At 35.4% G+C, this 13,980-nt stretch overlaps 1 long non-coding RNA gene across 1 annotated transcript in view; it reads right to left on the reverse strand.

The window, feature by feature from the left end:
* Positions 1–13,980, reverse strand: part of LOC135313265 (uncharacterized) — a 542,083-nt gene that overhangs the window by 177,343 nt on the left and 350,760 nt on the right. Inside the window, exon 5 of the long non-coding RNA XR_010372880.1 lies at positions 11,040–11,097. This is a non-coding gene — a long non-coding RNA (uncharacterized LOC135313265). The remainder of the gene's footprint in view (positions 1–11,039; positions 11,098–13,980) is intronic.

The raw sequence follows: 13,980 nt of genomic DNA on the forward strand, positions 1-13,980 counted from the left end.
ACTCCATGTTTTGGAACTGCAGGCTGACTTCAGGTGTTGTCAAGTGAGCTGCATGGCATGTGGCATTCTTAGGAACATCCCCTAACCCCTTAAAAGAGCAGGTTGTATATAATGGAGTTAAGAAAGGGTGGCTATGTTCCTAACAGAGATGCATCCCACTCCAGACAGAGGTTGAAACCTTCAAAGGAAGCCCTATACCAAGTAATACCAACAGTTCAAAGGAAGTAAATAGTAGTGTTGTTTTACAAAGGCAAACACACACAGAGCAGAAGTGATTTTCCCAAAGCAAGACCAATAGCAAAGTACAAGAGCCTAATCAAACACAATTAGTTTCTCACCATATCAAGAACTAGACTAACTGAAATTTATCAGTGAATGGCAATTTCTGACCACACGTATTCTGATATTAACTTTTCTGCCCAACAGAAGCCTCTTCGTCATCTCTGCATCACCCATTACACCAGCCTAAATGTTGCAGCTTATTAGGCTATTACGATTTGATAAGGTGTCTGCATTCATACTGGTAAGTAGAAATACAAGTCCCGAAATACAAAATACTAATCTGTCTTTAAGGTGAAGAATTGGGGATAAAAAAAGGGAGAGAGTCTTCACACAACTATCTCTGAAATACAGCATAAAAAGCCTGAGTTAGCATATCCTGTGGTTTTTTTTGTTTTAATGAATTTTACTAGTACATAAATGGAAACTGCTAATGAGTTCACACTGATAGGCTCTTTGGTGCTGGTCATTTAGCTTGTCTTCAGTAAGGAGCTGCTTTCATACCAATTAATTTGCTTAAAGACAGGGAATGTATGGCTGATTGAAGGATTCTCCCCACCTCTTCAAGTGAAGCACCTTATTAAGATGAAATCCATCAGATACAACACACAGCATAAACACAGCCTCAAGGGGTAGAGGAAGTGGTTTGGTTTGGGTTTTTTGTTTAGTTTAAAATTGTTTTGCATCAGAGATGAATAAATTCAAACTCCAAAATCCTTCACTTTCTAGAGAAGCAGCATAAATTTGGGAATTACATGGCAAACAGCTCAAAAAATCGGAACCAGAAATTACAAGGTTGACAGTTTAAAGGATTAATATTTTATGTCTAGATCAACTCCACCGTATATTAAGCAATGCACATTGCATTAGTGGAAATGCTCATTACCCACAGAGGGTTGAGTCAGACCTCATTTTAGCATTACCTAGGATACTTTCAGTAACCCCAAATTTAATAAAGTTTATATTTCTCCACCCTCATCCCTCCTACCCCATCCCCAAGAACGATACATGGTACAGAGAGAAGTGTTTTACGCAGTTACACTAAAGAAAGAGACCCTTAATCTCTTAACAGAATTCTGAAGCAACTTATATGAATTAGTATACAACACTAGCAACTCTCCAATATTAAAATATTTCATACCTCAGATTATTTTTAGACTCTGTCTTCACAGTGAGACAAAAAAAAATCATTAAAACAAGTGTCACAGAAGTTGCTTTGCACAAAATCTGGAGCAATAGCTCCAAGATGTATAAAAGCTGCCTTCAGCTCCATAAGGACTATTTCAGTTACACGTTTAAAGACAACTTATCAGCATTAACTGTTTAATGTCTCATAAAAAGGGCAATAAGGTATTTTTAGATTTTACTTTGCAAAACCACCGCTACTGCAATATGCACAACCAGTAAGAATTATATCCATGTAGATTAATGACTAAGAAAATTAAAATGAAAAGTATGAGAATACTCTTAAATAGATATTCCTTTAGAATTTCTGTCGTATTGTTAAAAAGAGAACCAACCTAATACTCCTCCTGCACAGCTACGTTACAAAAAATAGTTCTCATTGTTCCTTTGATTTTTGAAATGTAATGAGGGCTAACTTGAGCTCCTGATTTTTGCTAATTGCAGAATCTGTGCCTTTTTAACAATCTGCATGTGAATCACTCAAAAATATTCAGTTTCATTTAATTTGACAGCTCAATAATTTACATGTTGATTGTTCTCACTTTGAATACTCAGAATTTAGCAACACCTCCATGCTCCTACTTACATCTTCTTACATTAACAAGCTTTACACAAAACACATTTAAGTCAAATTTAGCAGAATCAGTTTTCAAGTTCAATTAAGTTTTAAGAAAGTGATCTGAAACTCTGCACAATCTATTAAGCGAATCACATAAGGGGAGCGTATTTTAATGAAGAGAATTCCCCAGCTTACCTTGGCTTGTAAAGCATCACAAATTTTTAAATATAATATGGTCCTGCAAGCTTTGCATATATTTCCAAAAATCATTCTAGTTTTTGTAGTAACTAGTCTCCAATATATTGAGTCTGCTTTGGTTTCAGAACACCTAACTTCTGAAAATCTTCCTCACTGGATATGAAATTCACTTAAATCATTGAAGAAACATTCACAATCGCTCCCTGACAACTTTGAGAATGGGTCTAAACTTGCTGTATTGTAAACAGTCTCCTCATAGCTCATTATCATTAGATTAGCTATGTACAAATGATAAATTTTGCTGTTCAGCACACCAATTGAGCAGCAAGATATATGCAACAGAACTTCAGTGGATGCATAATGAAACTTGTATACCCACACAATACTTCTTGCTTTATCTGAAAGAAACTCATTTAATTCTATAGTAAGTGGGTTGGTTGGTTTTTTCCCCAGTACGCCTTTAAATCTTTTAAGTCTTTTAAACTGGATAATGAATCCCAAGTGAACATTTTATTCAGAATAAAAATCAGAATACTGTGAAAATGAAGCATTTTCTCAATAACTATTTGCAAAAAAAAGCTAGGCAGTTTGCTAGTCTTCTTTCCCTGTAAACTGTAACAGCTCATAGGATCAAATCAGCCTCCAATGGGGAACTCATTTCAGCAGGCTTCATATTTAGCTTAGTTCTTTATGCAAAAAGCCCACAGTATTTCTTTGGATTTTTAATTCCATCAGTGGAGCTTGTTTAAACTGGGACACTGAAATCAGATGTCATCCTCAGACAGCAGTGAAATTCTTTGTAAAGGAATCTTCCCAGTTCACTTTCATGTTTTGATAAGCATTGAAACAGTTAACACTGCCTCAATTACCAGCTCTTTACATTAATTCTCCATAGAATTCCATATACTTGGGGCGAAAATTCTACCTTTAGCAACATCTTAGTCTCATGAGACCTTTTCCCCTCTGCCTGACAATTAGCTTTTCCTTCTGTGAACCTGAAGCAGCTTTCTGTTCACGGTAACTCCTGTTGTTTTGCATTGAAATACTTTGGGAGTTTGTCTGTAGTTTTCCCACTTGAATATTTTTAAGTTATTTAGTTTAGTTAGTTCACCTCAGAAAGAGGTGAAGTAGCTTATTAGTCAACATACAAAATACTGAAAGCTCATGGATATAAAGCAGACTGCTATACCATAAAACATGTATGAGGCATTGCATTGCTAATACCTCATTTCCACAAAGAATGTAAAATATAGGTAGGACACAGGTAGACATGAATCCATTTGCATGAAGAGAAAGTAATAAGAGTGGGAAACTATTTAACACATTCTACAAGGTTTACAGGAGATCACGTCAATTTTCATTTAGACAAGCATCTTAAGACAAATGTAGACAACATACTTTAAACAGAAGTCCAATTGTTCTTTACAAGATTCCTGTATTCAGAACCGAATCAATACACAAACAGTAATCAGAAGTTTAAAAAACAACACCCCAAAACCCAACAAAACCCAAAAAACAAAACAAGCTTGTCCTAAGACACAAGGTGAATTTGGTTCAACAGATCAATTGATTAATAATGCTAAAACTGTAAGGTATACCACAATTATTGTATCATTTCATGTCCTGTGTAAATGTTCGTGTAGTTGCAAAAGTTAAAGATTTGCGTCCAAAGGCTGCTATAGACAACCTGGCATTTCTGAGTAGCCCGTCTTACAGAGTTCTGGCTAGTTTATCATTGTTAAATTAAGAGTCAATGGTAGAAATAATGGTAAAAGAAAACACAACTCTTGGTGCTCGGCTAAAATTACTGTTCTTCTATGTATATTTTTAGGAGACTGTAAACATTCTGTAGTCTACTTATCTATTATTTGTCTTAAGAGACTTATTTGATTTCCTTAACTCTAAAGACAAAACACAAACTAAGGCAGCAACAAGCATTTGTAGATTACATTAATAGATAATCTATGTTAAAGGTAATCTAGTATGCAGTGTTAACTCTGCAGATGTTTTCAGGTATGGTAAGTTATAAACCAGTATTAAACTAAACACATACTAGTGTAGTATAACCCCAAATCCAGCTATTAACTGTTAGAGAAGGCACACGGCCTACTTTAAACCACAACATACTAATAATTATGTTGATGAAGTTTTGAAGAAGTATTCTAAAAACAATTTTAGTGCGCTAAAAGCTTAAAGTCAAAAAAATAAGAACAAGAAAAATGTGAATAGCTCAGCTAGAACTGTAATGCTTTTGGAAAATACAAGCAGTACTTGGTTTGCTATTTACATTCACATGTAGGTATTCACATTAACTTTCACTGATATCTATATGCATACACTGTTGATAAGCAGCATCTTAAGAAAAAACTCCATTACTTGTGGACAAAGATCCAGTACCACTCACCAGTTCGGTAATGTAAGGTCATTCTAATTACCTTCTCCATACTTTAGTCTCTACTCTGTGGCCCTAGTAATCATGAGGACTCTTTGAAATGCTGATGCAGCATTATACCGATTTATTTTGAAATATACTAGATGTAATACTAATCATTGGAACTGCATATTGGATATTTGCTGAGCTTATCTTTAAAATTATTAGGCTACATACTATGAACAAGGCAATCCCCAAGTTTGAATGCTACATAAGCAGTATTTCCTGTTACTAGCAGCTGAGAAAGCTATAAATAGTTTCTAAAAAGTCCAGCTGTTGGACTAGTTTGTTAAATCAGCCAGCCTCTAGTGACTGCAGGGGATTTACTCGAGCTTCCTAGTGACATTAAGGACCTCAGTGCAGAACATGTGCTAGGAGCTCTCCAGGCAAGGCCACTGTTGTAGTTTCCGTCTCATACTTTGTACTACACATCAAGTCAACTAGCTTTTATAATACCCTGATTTGATAGGCTTCTCTATCCATTTGTCACAAAAAAACGCCTTCTATAGTAAAGGGTAAAGTTCAGTCCACCACATCAAGGTCAGAGAAATAGTCTCTAGGGAAAAATGGTAGGTTGTTCTGCATACACCTATTAGGAAGCTTGGAGGTAAGCATTGTCAGATGATCTGAAAAGATCAAAATCTCATAATTTTACAGCATCGTGGCTAATGGCTGAGCATCAGAAATAGCTAACACACACTGTAGCGTCATTCCCATAATTGCCACTCTATAACAAAGGGCTTCCAGAAGGGAAGCAGCAATTATTTTTACTACAGCAATCTGAAATAATGGTTTTAATTTTTTTTTTCTGGTGATATTCATGTGCAATGAATCAAAGGTCTGCCTTGCCCAGCAAATTCCTCCCCTTCCCCCCCCCCCCCCCCCCCCCCCAAAAAAAAAATATTGGACCCAAAGTAGATGCCTGGGAAGTGCGTAATAGAAAAGATATCATCTTTGCCTCAGTGCTTTCCCAGGAGCCATTTTCATTTAGAGCCTTCGCTGAGCTGGAAATGGGTGTTTGTTCCCCCATCCCCATTAATTCCCTCACAGTTCTTAAGGCAAAGTTTTGTATGCTAATCAGCACATGGTAATGGAAGCAGACATTGATATTATTTTCAGATTTTATAGTTAATATTTTGAGTGTAATGCATTAGTGTCCCATTCAATTTTGCAGTCAGCAGTGTCTTTTATGGTAGGACATGTAATACCCCCCCCCCCATTATCTTTTGAAAGCTTCCACTGATGTGTATGTTCTGGTCTCCATTTCTACGGCAAAATGAGAAGAGTTTATGCTAGACTAGTTCATTTGTAATAGCAAATTACTTTGAATATAAAGCTATGAGCAAGAACATTCAAAATATGACTTTATTATTTACATAAATGGTTTAGAGACCAATGCTTTTTCTTCCCGTTATATCTCTACTAAAACTCTAGTCACCAACCAAGATTTTTTTTTTTTTTTATTTACTGTGTAGAAGCTCTCTGGTAGCTTAATTCCATCTTACTTCAAGATGGAAAGCCAAATTAGTTATATTTCACTTCAGTCTATTTGATACAGATTTTCCTGTAACTGAGCAGCTCATTTCCCCCAATCAGGAAAAGGTTCACTTGTTAGGAATGAACATCTGCTCAGCTTTAGTCAGGACCTAGGCATACCATCTCTCAGAGCTACTTTATAACCTCAAGCCTGACCCCTCATCTCCTATGTGACCAGAAGGGCAGCTGTAATCAAAGCTTAGGACACAGCCCTCTTCATTGTATATTTGTGTCTAATGAAGGGGCTGTCATTTAGCCTAAGTCACATGCAGAAAGCCAGGTGCATGACTAGTTATGCATTGATATTCTGATGAATATACAAAGATACAGAAGTGCTTACACAGTAGACTATTTTGCTTAAAGAGGGGACCCATTTTCAGTCAAATGAAAAGTGAAAAGGCCTCACAAAAGAATGAGCTGCAAGAACAATTCACATCTAGTCTCTCATTCACTCCCTGTCTATCTGAAAGAATTTCAGTTTTTAAAAAAAAAGAGGGAGGCAAAAAAATTACCAGATCTGATTCGTAGCTCAGGCCATAAATGGCCATTATCTAGTCTAGAAACACCTAAACCTGCAAACATTTTAGGTACTGATCATACAAAAATCCATATTGTGACTGATCTACACAAATGCCCTGTTGGTAAACAGGCAGATCTCATTTTCTACAGCTATCATACACCAAAGTCTGTGCATATATATATATATGCATACACCCAAGGACATTTCATACACGCCAGGTGCAGTCCTCAGTGTTTGATTTACCTTTGTTCAATTTACTCCAGCAAAGTAGAAAAGGATCGGCTAAAAATTATATTCCCATTAGAATATTAACTCAATTAATTCTCCTAAGACTGATAACACTTTATTCTCAAAGAATATAAGTCTTCTCATAAGCTTGAACACTCACTATCCCATTAAATTTCAGGCAGCAAATGAGCAAATTTTTGAAGGGAATGATACCAGTGGCTAAAATAATCAAGGTATACATGAAAGAGATAAAACAGAGGAGAATAAGACAGAAAAGATATTACTACAATTCTGATATTTAGGCCAACTGATCTTCTAAGAGTATCTTTTACGCTTTCATTTTCTTTGATCTGCCAACACCAGCTTTTTGTTTGTTCTTCCAGTTTAATGTGTTCTGTGCTAGTTGAAGAGCTTTTAGTTATGACCCTCATTTGTGAAAGTTACCCTTGAAAGCATGTCTCCCAGACTATCATCATCACTTTGATTCCATGCTAACAATGCCTCTTTTATGCAAAAAAACCTAAAACCCCCAAATTCACATGCATCATGCACTTATCTCAAAGCTCATCTGGTTGAATAGCATGACAGGCTTTTTTTCAGTTATTGCTCTACAAAAGTCTCATCTATGTGAACTGGAGTACACTAATTATTTTACATCTGAGTAAAATAAAAGTAATGTCTCCAAAATTACTTAATTTACCATAATTCACAAAGTTTGTATTTAAATATGGCGGTGTTCCTTTTAAGGATCTGGGTTTCTACACTCTGGGCCTAACTGTAACAACAGGCTTTTGAACTGTGCAAGCACCATAAGTAGATGGGTTACTCTGGAAGACAGAGGGAAAGGCTTTCTGTAGAAACAAACAGCTAATGGATTCTAATATTTTAGAGGTGCAAAAATCAAGGTATAAGCACATTTGCATCAACACCTTGATGTACATAGATGTTAGCTCTTCATACGTGAAATACCAATATATGTAATTTCTTACTGGCAATCAAATCTGTACTATTCAAAAAAAAGAACAAAATCCCACACAACTTCCCCACCCTCCCCGATTCAGGATGAGCTAAGAATGTGGAGAGCTGTTTCCATGTTTTACCGAAGATAACGTACCAAATTACTAGAGAGGAAAAACACTGAAATATAACTAATAGGTGCACATTAAAAAAAATCAGAACAGCCATTAAAAAGATCAGAATAGCCAGAACTTCAGAACACAGAAGATACAAGAAGAAAGAAGTTTACTTGATTAATTTTTCTAGCATAATGCAACAATAGTAGACATCACCAACAGATGGCACCTTTAAAGCCAGTTCTGTCTTTGCATGTTTCCCTTTCCAGGGGATACAGTGAATTTGCTTATTCAGATATTTAAAACTAAGTATTATACTCTTACTGATCAAACTTCCAAGAAGGAATCTAAATCCATGTATTTATAAGACTTGTAATCAAAGTATAATCTATTGCAATCCCTTCATATTTGGAAATAAGCCTACTAATTCAATCAAACCCAACTATTTACACTATTGTGTAACAAACTGAAAATGCAATATCCCTCATACTAATTAGCTTTCTCCAGTGAAAAAACAAGCATGCCTAAGAATAGTAATCTAAAGAGACAGTCAGATAATGGGCTCTCTGCAGTTCATCTCCTTCAAGTCATAGGGTATATTTCTACACAGGCAAGAAATGTAGCTGAACACAGAAAATGCAAATCAAAGTTACTCCTAGTCAGGGGAGCAACCCTCAAAGGGTCTCTTTAAACATCATGGATTAGAATAGCTGAGCTTTCAGGATAGTACATCTAGAGGCTCAAGCGTAGTTTAAGAGTTGAATAAAGAAGGGGACAGAATTGCTTCATTATTATTTTGGTCTGTGTTGGATATTAGACTCTACTCCTGAAAATTCACCTAAAAATATTTAGGTGTAATACGATTTTTTTTTTAGAAACAAATTTGTTTACTGGTAGTGAAGCAAGCACATTTCACCATTATGTTTAGGTAAGCAATGCAATCCTCCCTTTTTATCCAAGCAACAGAACTGAAAGTGATTAAGCAGAAAATATATCACCCTACCCAAGATCAAATCCTGTCTCTTAAGCAATTCCTATGAGCCTTTAAAATTCTGTATGTTGGAAAAAAATATCTCTACATGAGCAGACATTTTCTTAACATTTCTCCACTGCTTTGTTGAGAGGCAAGTGATATGCCTTGGCACAATAAGATCATACGATGTGAGGACAAACTTATTGTCCAGTTAAAAATAAAAGCTGATATTCAAAGGAAAAAAATACAGTTTACCACAAAGCTGTAAAATGAGAGCCTAATTCTTCCTATTGATTTTTCCACAACTCAAGTCCCACGTTTTCTTCAGAAGATACTCAAACACTTGAGCAAACAGAGTCATGGCAGGGTTTAGTGACCCCATCTACCCCCAGTTTCATTTCAATTGCACAAAATAAAAAAGCAAACCGCAATACCCTCAGCACATTTAAAAAAAAAAAAAGTATCACATAATGCAGAAAAACACCCCCATTTTTCCCTTCACATGGGCCACACAGCCATCAGGAAGCAAGTTTAAACAAGTTTGTGATGATCAGGAGAAATGCAGTTTGTATTTATGCAAGTATTTATACAAAATCCTTCAGAAGTTCTCTGATGTTTTCAAGTGCAACAGACCACTATCAGTACACAGAAAAAAGCTCTCCAAAGCACCCTATAAGACGACATTGATACAGGAAAGGTTATGATGTGTTTCCTAAGATGCTGCATCCTACCTAAGCCCAAGATTTTAATGTTACAAATTAAAGCTGATTTCTGCCTTGCCCTCCCCACCCCAAGATCACTGACTCTTCCTTTATTTAAAAGAAGGGTGAACAACTGATTCAACACCTGTGCCAGTTTATACATACACACCAAAACTGCTGAAGGTAAGTTGATTTAGGAATAGTCAGTATACCTCTTTATTAAAAGATTTAGTTAGATTTTTACATCAATTCATTGTACCACTTGAACTTGTAGAGGTGGAAGATTAGTATAATTTTTTTTTGATAACTGACAGGTAGAGATGAGTTTAGGAAGAAAGGCAGAGAGTATTAAGTTGAAAAACAAATACCCAAAAATAGTCTTAATAACACAGTTTTGTAATGACACTGATTGTTACAGACCGCTCCAAATACTACAGGGCTTACTCTTATGATCTTGCCCAGACATTGCCCCAGGCTATGATGTCCTCAGGCCAGAAACACCCTTTAGCAGAGTCACACTCTGCTCAGAGCAAGACTGCCTCTCTCCCTCCAACAAGCCTTATTCAATGTCTAATGAAAACTGAAGCCAAACTGGAAGCTAATAAAAGATATAAGTTTCCCAAATCAATCCCTTGGTGATAAACACAGCAACTGGTATGCATTTACTTTTACACTCAAGTGTACAACAGTTGTGTTTCAATTTCATTTACAAAGGATATGAACTCTTAACGTCCATAGTAATTTAGTAACTTCACATTGCATTGTTTTACACTGAGACTGTTAAAAGCTATTAAGAGCATCTTCATGAAAGACAATTAAGACTTTTTAAAAAATGTTGATTATGTATGTCCAGTGTTATTTTTAACTTTGGCTGCAAAAACCAAATGCAGTAACCTGGAAACAGCTTATCATGAACCAGTTTTGTACCTTCATTTAGTCTTTCAGAACACTGACACTCGTTCTCCTTCTAACACAATGACTTTCTTCTTTCCAGGTTTCCTGTTACCCATTAAAACATAGTAAAACCTCTTGTAAAGGTATAACAATTCTTACGCTCTCATTTCTAATAATTTTAGTAACTTCAAAAAATTGTTTAACACACAGTTATGGCATTCAATGAAAGCACTGACAATTACAGCCAACTGAAATGGAGGCCGTTGCTCTGATCTTGTTTCCCTTTTTGTGAAAGATGACTAAATATTCTGAACATCAACCATCTGATTCACTGAGAGAACCTACTTGTAACATTTCGGCATTGGCCATGGCCGGCAGTCATAATGCCTTTCCAGAAAACATTTACAGTAAACAAAGACTTATAAAAACTATTTTATTAAAAAAGTTATAACAAACACTTACTGTTACTGCCTTGCTGTAGAATCAATGAAAGCATGAAGTCAGAGTTCGAAGTTATTGCCTGTTAAGAAGTCAAAACAATGTATGTTAATTTAATATGGACTAAACTTTGAATTGCAACAGCTAATAAGGATCTTTTCATACCATAAATAAATATACCCACAATAAGGCCTATATTTCACACACACACCCCCACCCCCCCATGAATTAAGAATCACAAATGCAAAACAAGTGGAAGTTATTTCTTAATAGAGACACTGTCACAGAATGAGCTAAGAAATGCCACCTTGGGACCATAGAAAAAAATTCTGAATGTGCACAAATAAAAACCTAATGAAATGAAAAACAAGCTCTAACTGATTCTTGTATTCCAGCAGTAGACACAAATTATTACAATAAGGACACAGTCTCCTATTATTTGCCAAGTAAAATTCCAAGATTAGAACCAGATAAGCAAGATATGCATTGGACTTATCTTTGCTGACTTCTTAAAACATTGAAAGCAAGGTGATGATATCTCCAGTTTATCACTTATTCCATTAGACTTACCAAATATATCAGACCTGAGAAAAATGTAAATCTGATCACATTGCCAATACCAGTTCTTTTCTATCTAGAGCCAGCAATTAAATAGCACAAAAATAGGTTCTGTTATATTCCAATTTTCACATAAAGAAAGGTATTGCTACAACAGAAAGAAATAAACAGAAAACCAAAACAAAGAGCTTTTTCTATCATTTGCTTATCTTACAGGTAATCCTACTTGTATTTTTCCTTCCTTATATGGAAATACCGATTTCTACTAACCGAAAAAGCAAACAAAATCAATTGTATTACATGTTGACAAAGTCAGGCCTTTAAGATCCGTGGAAGCAGTTAAGCCCATGGATAACTTCTAATATATAGTGTCTCCGTATTCTTAATGTGACTTTCTACAAGCTACAGTAGTATGAAAAAATCCATGTCCATGTGCCCTCAGCTATCGAGAACCTAAATTATAGAAGTAATATAAATGAAGATATAAATGATCTTTCAAAGTGAATACATATTCACACCCATTAAAGCATCTTAGTTTCAAGTTCCATTTTCCCACCTCCACATGCAAGTTCCAGGATTAAGTAGAATTAGGTTTTATTTTAAACACCACCATCATGTTACATATTCTTATAACACAGAGGCTGAGATTTCACACAAAAGGCAAGACCTAGCTAACCTACAACAGAAACACCTTATTTGCAGGTTTATCAAGAACATAATTGAGATAGAACTATATATTTCACTTCACCTGGCCTCCAAATCAAAACAGGAAAGAAATTAAATTATACCAGGAGATCTTTGGATAGAAGATTGCAATCGAGTTTGACCAGCATAACTTTGGGCAAGTGTCAGGATAATTGCATGATAAGTAATAATAAGTGAAAGTCAAATTGCTCAGCAATAAAGCAATGACATTAAAACTTACGTTTTCTTTTAACATATTTTCCAATACTATAAAACTGAGAAAAAACTTCCAAAGCGAAAGCCCGTTTTGCTCATTACAAATGCTAGGATTATGAGGAATTAGTCTTCTAGAACACAAAAGTGAAGTAATCTTACATTTTCTTGTAAAGGCTGAAAAACACATAATATGTAATAATTCACATTAGTGTTTTTTTCTAATATTACTCAGTAATATTAATTCTGATTATGCATCTTAGGCAATTTAGGATCACTGTTTCCAAATTTGCTAGGTCATTAAAATAAGAACAGGTTGAGATGCCTGAATGAAAGATAAACAGTCTGTCAAAGTTTAATGTTTTTTTTGTGTGCTTTTTAAAATATTCTTAATTAACAGAGTCAACTATTGTTGTGAAGCAAGAACCAGATTTAATTCAACATACGAATTAATAAAGGATATCCTTAGTTTTTTATAATATTAGCATGCCCTATAATAGAATTAATGGATTTATCTCCAGTCTCCCATTTCCATTGCTAAAGACACATATATATTTATACACATTTTAATTATTAGTAAAGACTCGCTAAGAAGAGAACAATAAAGCCTAGAAACTAGGCATGACCCACTGGTAAAATAATGTTTTCAGTTTTTAATTAAGTTTGTCATTCTATTTAAAACTTTGTCCCCAAATAAAAGCTTTCTGTTTGAATAGGAGCATTGTGACATCAAAACTGTGTTAAGCAGAGATTAAAAAACAAGCTTGGAAGTTAAACACTTTGCAGTACCTGGTAAACATCAGTTTACCTTGAACAGGAATATTAATAAGCTATCTTGCAGAGGTGCTTATTCCAGAAAAGATGCTAAACATTAATCTCAGAACTCGACTTGTTCAAAGTTGATAACTTTGAACATCTCCCCTGCTAACCCAGTGTCAAGGAACAACAGACCTCTGCTTACACTCCTGCATTGTCAAGCTTCAGACCTGCAGCAGGTGAGTGTGACACAATCACATGACTTCGATATTTGCAAGTATCTTTTACTCTATTGGTTAAGGAAAACCACTGCTAAAAGCTTTGTTTACTGGACTCAGTAAAATTCTGGGTCAGTTCATTTAGTTACTTTGCTTCTTGACTGCATTACGGACTTGGACTATGATATACAGATCACTGCCTTTTTGTTCCATAATAATTATTCTACATTCCTAAACTATATACAGTGACAATATACAAATCCAACATACTTCAAGAGCATCCAGGTGGTGCCCACCTGGGACTGACTCCATGTGGTGTAAGGGCCCAATTACAAGACAGACACAGTTAAATTAGGATTAGAGAAGTAGAATGTGTGCCATGTTAGTTCCCACTGTAATAAAAAGTAGACAATCTTACTTGTAGTACTTAAGAGCACACAGGGACTAGAAGACACCACCCATGAGGAGAAGCTCAGTCTATTTTGCTTACCGATGAGACAGTTAAGAGAAATATAATAGCAACATGAGAAGAGATG

The sequence above is a fragment of the Phalacrocorax carbo genome, chromosome 4 (genome assembly GCF_963921805.1).
Source record: "Phalacrocorax carbo chromosome 4, bPhaCar2.1, whole genome shotgun sequence".
NCBI lineage: Eukaryota > Metazoa > Chordata > Aves > Suliformes > Phalacrocoracidae > Phalacrocorax > Phalacrocorax carbo.